The sequence below is a fragment of the Canis aureus genome, chromosome 14 (assembly GCF_053574225.1).
Source record: "Canis aureus isolate CA01 chromosome 14, VMU_Caureus_v.1.0, whole genome shotgun sequence".
Lineage (NCBI taxonomy): Eukaryota > Metazoa > Chordata > Mammalia > Carnivora > Canidae > Canis > Canis aureus.
The window spans coordinates 63,241,469-63,256,148 of NC_135624.1; the positions used below are offsets into that span (position 1 = coordinate 63,241,469).

The 14,680-nt window shown below is 36.7% G+C and overlaps 1 protein-coding gene and 1 long non-coding RNA gene across 11 annotated transcripts in view; one reads left to right on the plus strand and one right to left on the minus strand.

Moving 5' to 3' along the window:
* LOC144283752 (uncharacterized) overlaps positions 1-11,294 on the minus strand; it is an 89,989-nt gene extending 78,695 nt beyond the window's left edge. For 3 of the 9 annotated variants that reach the window (XR_013352306.1, XR_013352319.1, XR_013352323.1), the window contains exons 1-2: positions 11,188-11,273; positions 7,844-7,957 (exon numbers count right to left, since the gene is read on the minus strand). This is a non-coding gene — a long non-coding RNA (uncharacterized LOC144283752). Of the gene's footprint in view, positions 1-7,843; positions 7,958-11,165 lie in introns of all 9 variants that reach the window. The other 6 variants (XR_013352315.1, XR_013352317.1, XR_013352325.1 and 3 more) reach the window with 4 other exon arrangements.
* The window catches only part of LOC144283748 (uncharacterized), a 55,537-nt gene that overhangs the window by 1,049 nt on the left and 39,808 nt on the right, over positions 1-14,680 (plus strand). The window contains exon 2 of one of the 2 annotated variants that reach the window (XM_077848269.1): positions 160-263. The gene's annotated coding sequence lies outside the window, so the exon portion shown is untranslated. The remainder of the gene's footprint in view (positions 1-159; positions 264-14,680) is intronic. The other variant, XM_077848270.1, reaches the window with a different exon arrangement.

The window sequence follows — 14,680 nt, forward strand, 5'->3', positions numbered from 1 at the left end:
AAACTAATTCCACCATTTTATAGTTAAATGTTATAAGCCTACCAATATTGCTCCAAAATAACACTAGGCAAATTTCTTAAAATGCTACAGTACTACTCCTGTACTAGGTCATAAACAGAGTTGGAATACATTCCAAATAATATTTTTTTTTCTTTAAAGGAATGCTGATCAGCCATTCATTGTGCTTACTTTCAGGGGTAATAGTAAGAATGAAACCACTATGCCTGATCATGGGCCTTTTGGCTCTTGCAACATGTTTCTTGGTAAGTCTCATCAATCATGTTTTCACATTTTTTCTCACAAATTTTAATTCAGATTTCTTTTTACATGTTTTAATGTTACCCTTTCTTATATATTAGTAGCATCAATCATTGATGAAACACAGTTCTAGTGCTTTAAAGTCTAATTTAATTTAAATAGGCACACATGGCTTAGAGCTACCATACTGGACATTTTTATTAATATTTATTTACAGAGAAAGAGAATGAGTGGGGGAAAGGGCAAAGGGAGAGGGAGAGGGAGAAAGAGAATCTCAAGCAGATTTAATGCTGAGCAGGGTTCCATCTCATAACCCTGAGATCATGACCTGAGTCAAAATCAAGAGTTGGACACTTAACCGACTGAGGCACTGGACAATTTAGATCCATGATATCAGACTGCATTATACAGACATGTATAGATGTGGGTCCTCATATATTAATAATTTCACAAGTAGACAAGTTTACTTCAAATTTTTGATCCAATATACTTAAAGACACTATATGAATATCCTTGAATATGTTTTTTAATTTCACTAGGACTTTTTCCTTATCTATAAAGTGAGATACTCAAAATAAAGTTTTTCTCCACATAGGGTTCATGTATCACCTACATCAAAGTAGCCCAACTCACTTATTCAAATATAGTACTCTGGGCCTCAACCCAGAATGAATAAGGGTGTCTTAGAGGAGGGAATATGCATTTTGCCATGGACTCAGGAGTTACGGACATTTATATTAACACCTATAATGTATAAAGGATTGAGTTAAGCAACACAAAAGCTCCTAAATATTCAAAGTTGCAAGAGATTTTAAAAAGCCACAGGTTTAAAAAAAAAAAAAAGCCCCAGGTTTCTGGGCTTTTTTTAAGCATTAGAATGATAATTTCAAAATAACTATGGAATTAATCTCTTCTCAAACTGAAATTAATCTACCCCTGTTATTTCTACCAAGGAATTGTAAAATCTATTAAAAATCAAAAATCAAATGGAAGGGAAAAAACATTTTTTCAGAAGACTACAACTCCTACAAAACAGGCAATGTAAATTTATATCATTCTGAAACATGAAACAGTGCTTCTTCTCCCATCTACTCTCAGAAACTTGAATAAAAGCAGGTAATTAAATAGATCATTCAGGCAGTCTGAGCTTGACCACATTACTTCTACATGCATTATAAATGTGACATAATTTTTGATAAACCAATTAAATATATTTAAAAGGTTATGTCTTACTGATGCAATCTTAAAGCTGATTTTCAATATATGTCTCAGTATATAAAAGAAACACTTTATTTTAAAGGATCAGGCTTTGATTATCTAAACAATGTTTGGGGTTTTTTGAAAAATAAACCTTAGAGTTCCAATAATATAAGAAATTTAGCATAAGCAGTTTATTTTTATTATATAAAAACTTTTTAATAAAATTTAAGGTTCATTTTTTTAAAACTCTCTTAGCAAACAGGATTCAAGGAAATTTCCTTAATCAGATAAAAGTTATCCTCAAAAGGATGAGGTTGTCTTTGGGGCTCAGCTCTAGTATCAGTCTGTTCTTTCCTGATCTAACAGACCTGCTGATCTTCTCCTTGCCCCATTCTGAAAGGGAGAAGAAAGGGAGCCACACAGGTCATCAAGATGTCTCCTCATTCCCACAGCATAAGCAGTTTAAATAGAAATAGGCTTTTCACCAACTTAATTGTATGAGATTCACGATGATTAATAACTACTGAAATATAGAAAAACACAAGGGTAGAATAGAATATCATTTGTATACGAGAGGGTAAGTAGAACATTGAGTCTTCATTCTGTTATAGGTAATTTTCCAAATGCTTTGTAGACATTAACCCACTTAATCCTCAAAACAAATCTAATAAAGTAACTATTATTAATCTTATTAAAATATAAATAAATTTAGGTTCAAGGTATCTATGTCTTAGCTGGATTGTTCATAAACCAAGTAATACAGGAAATTAGCTGCAAATACATAGCTTTGCTATAAAGGAAAGTGGTGAAAAGAGAGTGATAGCAACACAGGAATTCCCGGTTGAAAGTGGAATCTTTTTTAAAAAGTAAATTGAACATAAATGATGATTGTTTTCTAAAGAAAACAAGCCAGTTAAAAGCCAAATATTGAAGTGCAAGGGGAAAGGGAAAAGTGACAGAGCTCTGAGGGAATAGTTCTAAAAGAAAAGGAAATATGTAGATTTTTAATGACTTTGGTGTGTGGCCAGTAAAGTAGTGAAGTTTGTTTCTAACTGCTTGCATTGTTTTGGAGTAGGAGGAAAGTTATACTGGTGGGGTGGCTGAGGGCTCAGCAGCAGGTAGAGAACCTTTTTTTTTTTTTTCTTTTTAGAGGCAGAGAACTCTAATAAAATTGGCATAAATGTGGAAAATTATAGGCCTCTGCAGAATAAGGGTTAGTCAACCTTAAGACACTTGAAAAGATTGCAGGGCAGTGCTAAGGGACCATAAGTTTGTGATGGTACATCTGCCGCCATTGTTCAAAAACCTGGAATTAGGAATCGGGGAGACAGATGATTTAGAAAATGTTTAAGGTTTAGGTTTTGCAAGGGCAAAGTGCCAAATGAACAAATAAAAGATGGGGGACAGCAAGAAAGAAACGCAGACATGTGTCCTGAATAAACCCTCAGCAGAGCAGGACTTGTGCTTTCATACCCTACAGCACTGGCTTAGTTTACCCCCATTCTTCTCCCTGTTCTACCTTATTTCAGCTTCCTTACAAAGTCTGCCTTCCCAATTACATGATCCTTAGTCTTTCCTCTATCCAAAAATAATCACTCTAAATTTCTAATGTATTTGTTTCCTTCACTATTTTCCAACTATTTTCATTTCTAAAATCCACTTTTCAAAAATTGTAACCACTATACTAGGTGTTAACATAACAAATAGTAGCATATAACATTTATTGAGCACAATATCTGAGCTAACCAGTACCCTAAGCACTTTATAGGTAGTGTTTTACAATAAATCTGACTCGAATCTGAGACACCTGACCCACCTGAAATCTCAGACAACCTCAAAATTGTCTCAAACTTTCAGGCAGCAGGGGTGGGGTACTGCATCTTTGGAATTTTCTTCATTAAAAACCAGGGGTAGGGGGGATTCTTATTATAAACTATAAAAAGGTTTCAAAACTTTACAAAGTCACTGAAACAAAATTAAAATTATACTTAATCTTAACACCCAGAAATAAACATGACTACCATTTCTTTAAAAAAAAAAAAAAAAGGGATCCCTGGGTGGCGCAGCGGTTTGGCGCCTGCCTTTGGCCCGGGGCGCGATCCTGGAGACCCAGGATCGAATCCCACGTCGGGCTCCCGGTGCATGGAGCCTGCTTCTCCCTCTGCCTATGTCTCTGCCTCTCTGTCTCTCTCTGTGTGTCTATCATGAATAAATAAATAAAATCTTAAAAAAAAAAAAAAAAAAAGGGGGGGGGATCCCTGGGTGGCGCAGCGGTTTGGCGCCTGCCTTTGGCCCAGGGCGCGATCCTGGAGACCCAGGATTGAATCCCACGTCAGGCTCCCGGTGCATGGAGCCTGCTTCTCCCTCTGCCTGTGTCTCTGCCTCTCTCTCTCTCTCTCTCTCTCTGTGTGACTGTCATAAATAAATAAAAAAAAATATTAAAAAAAAAAAGGTAGGTACTTATATGAACATCATTTTTCAGATGAAGAAAATCTCAAAAAGGATTCCACATCACACAGTCTCTAAATAGCAGAGGCATTAAGCTCTAGGGGATATCATTCTGCTTCTGTTTGGGCCATTTTGTACTGCCTTGTACTGTAGCTACTTAGTCTATAGACTCACAAGAAGCATTTTTGCATGCCCACAGCTCCTACTTTGGCGTACGGCACAAAATAGATGCTCAATAACATGTTTCACAGTTTTTGTGCTCAAAGCCTGAAACAATCCTGAACTCTTGAATAAGATATAAGAGATAGTTTCCCCATTTGGAATTAATTCCAATGACAGGCTCTACCAAAAGCACAGAATAGGATTTTACCTACAATTTTTTTTCCCATCAATACTATCTCGGCTTTCATTTGAGAGCCTAAGCATTTAGAGGGTGAAAGAGAAACTCTTACTTTTACACAGTCTAAAATTCTGTATTGAAGAACTTAGATACATATATAATAGTTTTCTATTGCTATATAACAAATTACCACAAACTAGTAGCTTTAAAAAATTCATTTATTATCTCACAGTTTCTTTGGTCAGACTCTGGCCTTGGCTTGGTTGGATTCTCTGTTCAGGGTCCCAAAGGGCTAAAAAGGTACTGTCAGAACTATATTCTTTCCTGCAGCTTAGGGTTTTCTTTTCAAATTTGCATGGCTGTTGGCAGAATTCAGCCCCTTGTTTAAAGGACTGGGGTCTCCACTTTCTAAATGCGGGCTGTAAGCATGGGGCCACTCCTAGCTCCAGCTACTCAACTACCATTTACTTCCATGTAGTCTTCTCCACGTTTCTTTGCTTTAAAGCTAATAGAAGAGCACATGCTGCAGCTTCAAATCTCTCTGACATCTGTGTCTGACCTGTAGAACCTATTTCAAAAAACTCACCCAGTGTGGTCATGCCAGTATATGCCAGTAGGGAGCGGAAATCCTGGGAGCAGCCTTAGCATTCTGCCTGCCACAGACAGTAGACATTCGCTTGACGTTGAAATACCCGATTAAAAACTGTTCACTTCTGTTTTCCCACAGCCCACTGAGAGTCACAGTGGTCCCAGGAGACGATATCCTTCTAGGCCACTGCCGCCTCCTCCTCCTTTTGGTCTAGGATTTGTTCCACCCCCTCCTCCACCTTATGGCCCTGGAAGAATTCCACCCCCTCCTCCACCTTATGGCCCTGGAAGAATTCCACCCCCTCCTTTACCTTATGGCCCTGGAAGAATTCCACCCCCTCCTCCACCTTATGGCCCTGGAAGAATTCCACCCCCTCCTCCACCTTATGGCATGGGAAGAATTCCACCCCCTCCTTTACCTTATGGCCCTGGAAGAATTCCACCCCCTCCTCCACCTTATGGCCCCGGAAGAATTCCACCTCCTCCTCCACCTTATGGCCCAGGTTATTCATATCTACCTTTCCAACCAAGGCCTTATCTGCCTGGATCTCCATTCATCCCACATATTCCCTTTATTCCTGTACCCCAAATACAAACTACAACAGGCTCCATTACAACCACAATAGATGCCACTACCACCCAAACAGACTCCACCATCCCCACAACCACTGCTTCGACTGCCCAAAAGACAACCACTGCTTCGACTGCCCAGAAGACAACCACTGCTTCAACTGCCCAGAAGACAACCACTGCTTCAACTGCCCAGAAGACAACCACTGCTTCAACTGCCCAGAAGACAACCACTGCTTCAACTGCCCAGAAGACAACCATCGCTTCGACTGCCCAGAAGACAACCATCGCTTCGACTGCCCAGAAGACAACCATCACTTCGACTGCCCAAAAGACAAGTCAGCAGAACTTTTTAGATAAAATTATTTCATTTTTTGGATGAAAATGAGATATTCCATAAGCTCTGAGATTTGGGGATGAATAATTTTAAAAAGAAACTACAAAACAATCCACACAAATATGACAACAAAGTGAAAATAAAAAGTTGGGCCATAATATGAAACCACCAGTGTTATCATGAGTGCCAACAGTTTATCCCCCCGTTTTCCACCCCAGTGAAAATTAGTGCTGCCAGAAGCCTGGCCTTATAACATGAAGTGAAGCACATAATTAGGGAAAAATACAGCAAGATATCTAGACTTATACTTAGGGTGATAGAACTGGAAAATAGGCCCCCTTGACCACAATCCACCATACAACTACCAAACACAAAATAATATGTTAATAGATATTTAAATTAAATAATCTTAGGTCTCCCCACAGCATTCCCCTGAAATATTCCTAAGTACCACCTGATCATTAATTATAAAAAAGCTTTCATATTAATCCACTCAATTCCAGAATAGAAATGTCTCTCTAGTAAATCAAAAAAATTTAAATTAAATATGGGGCACAAGTCTTGGAATTTGACATGAAAACTCATTTTCCAAGCTAAGGAAGAGATAGATGATGATTTCAGACATTAATAATAAAAGGCTGATGGCTGAGACTCCAAAAAGCTTCCTTTGCTTCCAACCATTAAGGTTTTAATCAAAAGTAAAGAACAAGGGGTAGTGGAAAAGGAGGTGGGCTGGGGGTTGAGGTAACTGGGGAGGGGGGCACTTGGTGGGATAAGCACCGAGTGTTATATGTTGGCAAATTGAACTCGAAGAAAAAGAAAGAAAGAAGAAAGAAGAAAAGAAAGAAAAGAAAGAAAAGAAAGAAGAAAGATTTTAAAAAGTATTTTGGAAATGGCCTTATTATATCCTGAGAGCTGTATCTTTCATACATTTTTGACTGTTAAAGTATAAAACTCCATTTTCCATCCAGGCCACAACTACTCACATGGTCACCAGACACATGAATCAAAATTTCTCAAAGATATCTAATGTAAGCATAAATTTGTTTATATGTGTTTAATGTTATCTTTAATCCCATAGATAGTTGTTGAGAATCTACTATGATACAGAATATGTTTCAGTAGTTGAGGAATTAGCAATAAGGAAGGCAGTCAAAGTCACTACCTTCATGGAGCTTCCACTGTAGTATGACCAAAAAAAAAAGTTAACACACATATATGTAAGAAGAGAGAAGTGCTCTGAAAAATAAAGAGAAAGGTAAAGAGAGATTTGTTTTATAACAAATAAAACGTTGAGATAATAAGAAAGAACCTCTCTGATAAAGCAGTATTTAAACAAAGGCTTGAAGAGTGTTAAGAAGTAAAGTTTTCAGAGATCTAAAAAAAAGAGTATTGAAGGGAGAAAGGATCCACCATAGAAAGGTCTGAAATAGCAGTGAATGCTTTTTGCAAGAGCACCAGGAGAATGTCAATGTGACTCACACTTAGTGAGAAAGGAGGAGAGTTGAAGTGAAAAAATACCAAGAAGGCAGAGACAGACTACATCATAAATGACCTAGGATTTAAATTTTATTCTAAATGTATCTGAGGTCATTAGAGCTTTAAATAAAAGAATAACATTATCTAATTAACATTTTCAAAACTTTATCCCTCTGGCTGCTCTATGAGTACCACACCATAGAGCGAACAAGAATAGAGGCTATTTAAAGAATCCTGGAATCAAAGGTGGGGGCTTGACTAGAGTGGAATCAAGTTTGATTAAATCGAGAAGAGAAGAAGCGGGCAGATATAGAAACAGGTTAATGGTCAGACATAGAAACAGCTTAAAAATATTCAAAGTACTTAATCTGGACCTGGGTTTTAAAGGAAAAGTAATAATCTAGAAATAATTATATTCTGGGCCCAAGCAAGCATGTGAATAATGGTGTCATTTAGTGAGAGAGGTAAGAGTGGAGAAGACTCAACACGGTAAAGGCTTGGAATATCATACTTCTGCACTGAATATGTTAAATTTGACATCTTTAAATTCTGTATGATTTTATATTACTGGAATAACACTATTACCACAAATTTAGCATCTTAATACGAATGCATAATCTTACATTTCTATGAACCAGAAGTCCATGAAATAGCAGGGCTCAACTACTTTCTCTGCTTGGAGTCTCACAAGTCTGAAGTCAAGGTTATTGGCAGAGCTGCATTCCTTTTTGGAGACTCTAGAGAAGAATGTTCCAAGGTTCATTAATCTCTCCTATACATCTCTTCTGCCTCACTCTTCTCCACATCTCTGACCATACTCAGAGAAATATATATACTTTTAAGAGCTCACATGATTAGATTGAGCCTACCAAAATGTTCCAGGATAAGCTCTCTATAAAGATCTGTATCTCAATAACATCTAAAAAGTCCTTTTGCAGCAGTATCTACATTAGTATTTGATTAAATACTAATCTTTAGGGGCACATCCGTAGAAATCGACCTATAACAATTTCTAAGTAGAGATACTGAGCAGACATGATGTAGGCAAGAGCAGAATAAATGAGAGGACTGAGTTCAACCAGGATCCCCGTATTGCCAGGGAAGAATGGCAGAAAGATAGCTGGAGAAGAGGAGCTATTCAAGGAATTTGGTTATATATAAGCTAAGTTATACCACAAAGGCTGATGCAAGTTTACAAATTGGATATAATGACAGCTCAGACTTGGCTAAGTATACTCCTACTTTGTATTATTATCAAATGTGTGAACAAGCAAATAAATCAATACACAGAAATGAAGAAAATGTGGAATAAGTGACTTTCTGGCAGTTCCCTTCTTTCTTATATAGGCATACCCAAATTTTGGAAGTCTCAACAGCCAATGTAGACTGAAATATCTACCAGATCACAGAACCCAGAACTGACTTTAAACTGTTTCTGCATGAGGAGGGGTACATGAGCACTGAAAGGGGCACTATAGTGCCTTTTAAGAAATCATTTGCTGAACCAGTTATTGAACTTATCATCTATATTTTATTTCAGTGGGCCATCAAGTCAAATCAAGGTTTCCGAGCACTGAGTATGGACATGGTCCATGAGGGTATACAAGAAAAAGATTATAAAAATGGACTATATAACCAAAGCTGGACAACAACAACAAAATCTACAAAGACATGAGGAGTGTATTCAATATACTTTATTGTTGCTTGTCTTCAATTCCCAGCAATTTATATGTAACCTTTTATGTATCAGAAGAGGAAAAAACTAAAAATTAGATTTCCAAGACACAGCTGCTATTCTGAATGTGATTGGATTCAATCCATTGGGAAACATTTACATGACATTTAGAAGACAGAAATAGGACAAAAGCCATCTTTTTGCTGGTAGGATTACTGGCAAGCAAGAGCAAAGCTGTTAGAAGTGTCTGGGTGTTGCCTCATGGGTATAAAGCAGTTGAGCTATAATGGTAGCAGCAGGTGCATCTTTGTGCTCTCTGAATCACAACTATAACCCTACAGTCTTCGGGTCAATAGACAGTGGAAGCCCCGTAACTGTCACTGCTTCAATCACTCTTTCCAATGCTTACTAAAACATAGCTATCTGTACGGACTCCCTTTCTATGTGAAAGAATGGTTTATTTTCTTGAACAGAACCTTCACCAACACAAAAGAAAGACAGGAAACAAGGAATAGGGGATACAGTCAATAGATAGCAGACCACTATCTATCTAATATTGTATTGGTAAAAGAGGATTTTAAAGAATCATTAAATAAGGACAGTAGTGAAAGGATCTGGATATGGCTGAAGACAGAAAGCAAAATTTTCTGGAGACATATAGTTTATAGTGAGTGGGATAAAGAGCATTTCTATAGGCTATTGTGAGGAAGAAGCCAGGTTTGGTTAGTTTATGATGCAAGGGAAAACCCCAAGATAGAAGAACACTTGCTCATAATAGAGACTTGACACAGTGAAAGGCTGATACAATCTCTTTAGCCCATCACCAGAAAATCATTCTCTCAGATACAAATAAAATTCCTTTATTTCAAATCTGGGACTTTAGAACCTCCTCTTTGGCCCATTTTCCTGTCTTTCTAAATTTCCCTTCCTTTCCCTCTACTGAATATCTTCTTCAATATCACTATAAATATCACAATATCGGGGATCCCTGGGTGGCGCAGCGGTTTGGCGCCTGCCTTTGGCCCAGGGCGCGATCCTGGAGACCCGGGATCGAATCCCACATCAGGCTCCCAGTGCATGGAGCCTGCTTCTCCCTCTGCCTATGTCTCTGCCTCTCTCTCTCTCTCTCTCACTGAGTGCTTATCATAAAAAAAATATATATATATCACAATATCAATTTATGTCCTCCTGATTTTTCAGTGTATGATTGCCATTTGGAATTTACTTATATCCATTTTCTGCCTGGATCTTAATGTTGAAAAAATTATAGAGACATCAGTGAATATTTTTGAGTTACTAATAAATTGACTACAACACTTAATACTAACTACCAAGTATTATAAACCTTTTACATGTTTGAAATTTACTGAAAAATACATATACCAAAAGACAGATTAAAATAGATTAAGTATAAAAAGTTGACCCTTGAACAACATGAGAGTTAAGGGCACCAAGCCCCACATAGTCTAAAATCTACATATAACTTTTGACTCCCCAAAAACTTAACTACTAATATTCAACTGTTGACTAGAAACCTTACCAATAATATAAACAATTAATATATATTTTATATGTATTATATATTATATTCTTATAAAGTAAGCTAGACAAAAGAAAATGCTATTAAGGAAATAATAAGGGAAGTATAGTTACAGTACTGTACTATAAATAATTTATGTAAAAGTGTATCTGTTCAGTTCAAATCCATGTTGTTCAAGATTCAACTACGTGTGTGTGTGTGTGTGTGTGTACTGCTCTACAATACAGGTTTTATATTTTCCTTCTTGAGATGAGGCTCAAAGAGCTAAAATAACTTGGCTAAGAACAAACATCTCATTAGTGGCAAAGTCAGGATTCCAACTCAAGTAGATCCATATTCTTTACACAATGCTTACAATTTCTAACATTTCCATCTTTATCTTTTGTTATCACTAACTCCCACTGTCCACTTTCTCTGCTCCCACTCCTAGGTCAATGAAACTTCTGCAGAAGCTCAAAAACATATGCTGTCTGGATAGGCTACATAATCCTGCCATTTACTACAGTAAGTCCATTTTACCTACACTCTCTCCTCTGTATTGTAAACAGCCCAAGAGCAAAAGTATAAATCACTCATCTTTACAAACATGCAAATTAAAATCTCAAAAATTTTGTAAATGAAAACAGAATTAAACCTCAAGCCAAAAAGATATAATAACATAAGGAAAACACCGTGTATAAAACCATTCTTGTTATCCTGAGTACACAGGACCCTTGCTAAATCTACTTACAAGGATAAAAAAATAATCTCACTTTGGTTCCTTGTTAAGTACTCCTTATTTCACTCACTGACAGTAATGCTGGATAATGTTTACTTCATAATAGTCACCTTCTGAAGGTGCCTCTCCAAATGGCTTATGTTCTACTGTGATGTCATTCAACACTGCCAATTACAAACAATATGGATGTAGCAACATAAAGATGGTCAGGTCTTTAGAATATTTCCTATCTGTCCAACTGTCCCAAGTTGCTCTTGAAGAATCATATCATTAAACAGTGGGCTTAAGAAATTCACAAATATCCAGGAAAATTCTGCACAAATATTGATCAAAGGGGCTTTTATGGAAACATTTATTCAAAAGAGTCATCTTGAGGGAATGTCAAATCTCTTAGAGAACTCTTAAAGTGAGCAGAGGAGTTTAAATGTCAATTCAGATTATAGCAGAAACTCTACGGTGTCATAGGAAAATCCACTTCCCTTTTCTTTCTGGACATACAGCTAGATTATATCTCCCAATCCTCTTTCAATGAGGTGTGACCATGTGCCTAAATTTCAGGCCATGAGATGGGAGCAGAAAGTGATCTGTCACTTCTAAATCCAGCCATAACTCTTTCCTGTATGTTCTTTTAGGATCTTTGCATTTGCATTTGTGTTTCATATCCTGAGACCTCTCCTGCAAGCTTCTAAGTTTTTATAACTCCAAACATTATCTTTCTTCCCTTAGCCTTAGGAGTACTAGCTTCTTTCTATCTCCATGGCACCTTAGTGTTCTCACTTTATCTATTCAATTACCAAGTTAATAACTTGTAATGCCTAAAGATATTTGATAATAAATTCTCTTTATTAAAAATAACTGGTGTTATCTGTATCTCTTGATGGGATCATGACTGATACTGTAACAAAGGGGCTACAACATCTACTGGGCTCTATTAGCAACAATGGTCTCAGGTTCAGACCATAATGTTCAAACTCCCACAACAAAATGTTCTTCACCAAGTAAGTGTACTTAGCATTCCCTTAGAAAGCATACAATACATGTAAAAACACAACATACTTGGTAAAAGCTTGGTAGAGATTTGGTGAATTTTATGCTTCTATGTCCAACTTTGAACCTGAGATATACATGGTCATGAGAAACAAGTCTGAATATGATTGAAAAACTAAAGTTCAGAGAAGCCTTAATTCTTTATTGATTGCAGGGGAATTTGATACAGTTAGTGGGCCTTGGAGGCTGAGGCTAGAGGGATATTTTTATGGGTTTACTATGCCAATCTAAACTATGGTAACATCTCACCTGTAAATGTGATGTCTTGGACATCAGTCTTAGCAACATACTTATGGATATGTCTCCTCAACTAAGAGAAAGAAAAACAAAAATAAACTTTGGAGAGGATACCAAATTAAGAAGGAAAGCAAAGGAAACCATCAACAAAACCAAAAGGCAACTACTGAATGGAAGAAGATATTTGCAAAATATATCCAATAAAGGAGTATAACTCAACACCAAAAAAATAATAAAATAAATAAAGTAATCCAATTTAAAATGGGCAGAAGACATGAACATTTCTCCAAAGAAGACATACAGATGGCCGACAGACTCTGAAAGATGCTCAACATCACTCATTATTGGGGAGATGCAAATTAAAACTACAATGAGATATCACTTCACACAAAGCAAAATAGCTAGTATCAAAAAGACAAACATTAAAAAAAAAAAAAGACAAACATTGGCAAGAATGTGGAGAAAAGGAAACCCTCATGCACTGTTAGTGGGAATGTAAGTTAGTGCAACTGCTATGGAAAACAGTACTGAGGTTCCTCAAAAATTAAAAATATAAATATTATGTGATCCAGTAATTTCACTACCATTTACCCGAAGAAAATGAAAAGACTTATTTGAAAAGATATATGCACTCCTATGTTTACTGTAGCATTATCTACAATAGTCAAGATATGAAAGCAATTCAAGTATCCATTGATAGATGAACGGATAAAGAAGATGTGGGGTGAGAGAGTGCGTGTATATGTATTCAAATATTACTCATCCATAACAAAGAATGAGATCCTGCCACTTGGAACAACATGGATGGACCTAAAGGATATTATGCTAAATGAAATAAGTCAAAGAAAGACAAATACTATATGACTTCACTTATATGAAATCCAAATAAACAAACAAAAAAACAAACTCTTAAATACAGACAACAAACTGGTGGTTGTCAGAGGGGAGGTGGGAGAAAGGGAGGATGGATGAAATAGGTGAAGGTAATTAATAAGTACAAATATCCAGTTATAAAATAAATAAAGGTACAGCATAGGCAATATAGTCAATAATATTATAAAAATCAGGGCACCTGGATGACAGTTAGTTAAGAATCTAACTCTTTGTTTCAGCTCAAGGCATGACCTCAGAGTCAAGAGATCAAGTCTCACAATGAGAGATTAAGCCCCAGGTAGGGCTTCATGCTCACAGGGGAGTCTGCTTGAGATTTTTTCTCTCCTTTTCCCTCTGCTCCTTCCCCGGCTCATGCATTCCTGTTCTCTCTCTCTCTCTCTCTTTCTCTCTCCCTTTCTCTCTTTCATGAATAAGTCTTTAAAAGGGGCACCTGGGTGGCTTAGTCATAAGTGTCCAACTCTCAATTTCAGCTCAGGTCATAATCTCTGGGTTGTGAGATGGAGCCAACCTCAGGCTCCTCACTCATCATGGAGTCTGCTTGTCCCTCTCCTTCCCCCTCTGTTCCTCCCCACCTCCACCCTCTCTCTCTCTAAAATAAATAGATAGATGATAGATGATAGACAGATAGATAGATAAAATCTTTAAAATAATATTATGTTTAAAAATGTAATAGATGAGTGACTACATCTATCATGGTGAACACTGAGTAATGTATAGAATTGCTGAATCACTATGTTATATACCCAAAATTAATATAACATTGTATGTCAACTATACTTCAATTTTTAAAAAGTCTCCACTACAAAACTCATCAATTTACATATGCCAATAAACTGCCTCAAACTATAGTGGCTTGAAACAAACATAAAAAATTATCATCTACAAGAGTAACATAAAGACACTGAATGACTGGGAGGCGACAGGGCGATGGAAAAAGCATACCATGCAAAAAAACATCCAAAAGGAAGCTGACATACCTATACCAATAGCAAAAGAAATAGATTTAAAGATGAGAAGTATTATTAGAGATAAGAAGACAAATTTTCCAAAAGACTCCACTCCAAAATTGCTAGAATTCATATAGCAATTTAGCAATGTGGCAGGATACAAAATCAATGCACAGAAATCAGTTGAACTTCTATACACTAACAATGAGACTGAAGAAAGAGAAATTTAAAAATCAATCTCATTTACAATTGCATCAAAAGCTTAAGATACCTAGGATAAACCTAACCAAAGAGGTAAAGGATCCGTACTCTGAAAACTACAGAACACTTCTGAAATAAATTGAGGAAGACACAAAGAGAGGGAAAAACATCCCATGCTCATGCTTCGGAAGAATAAATATT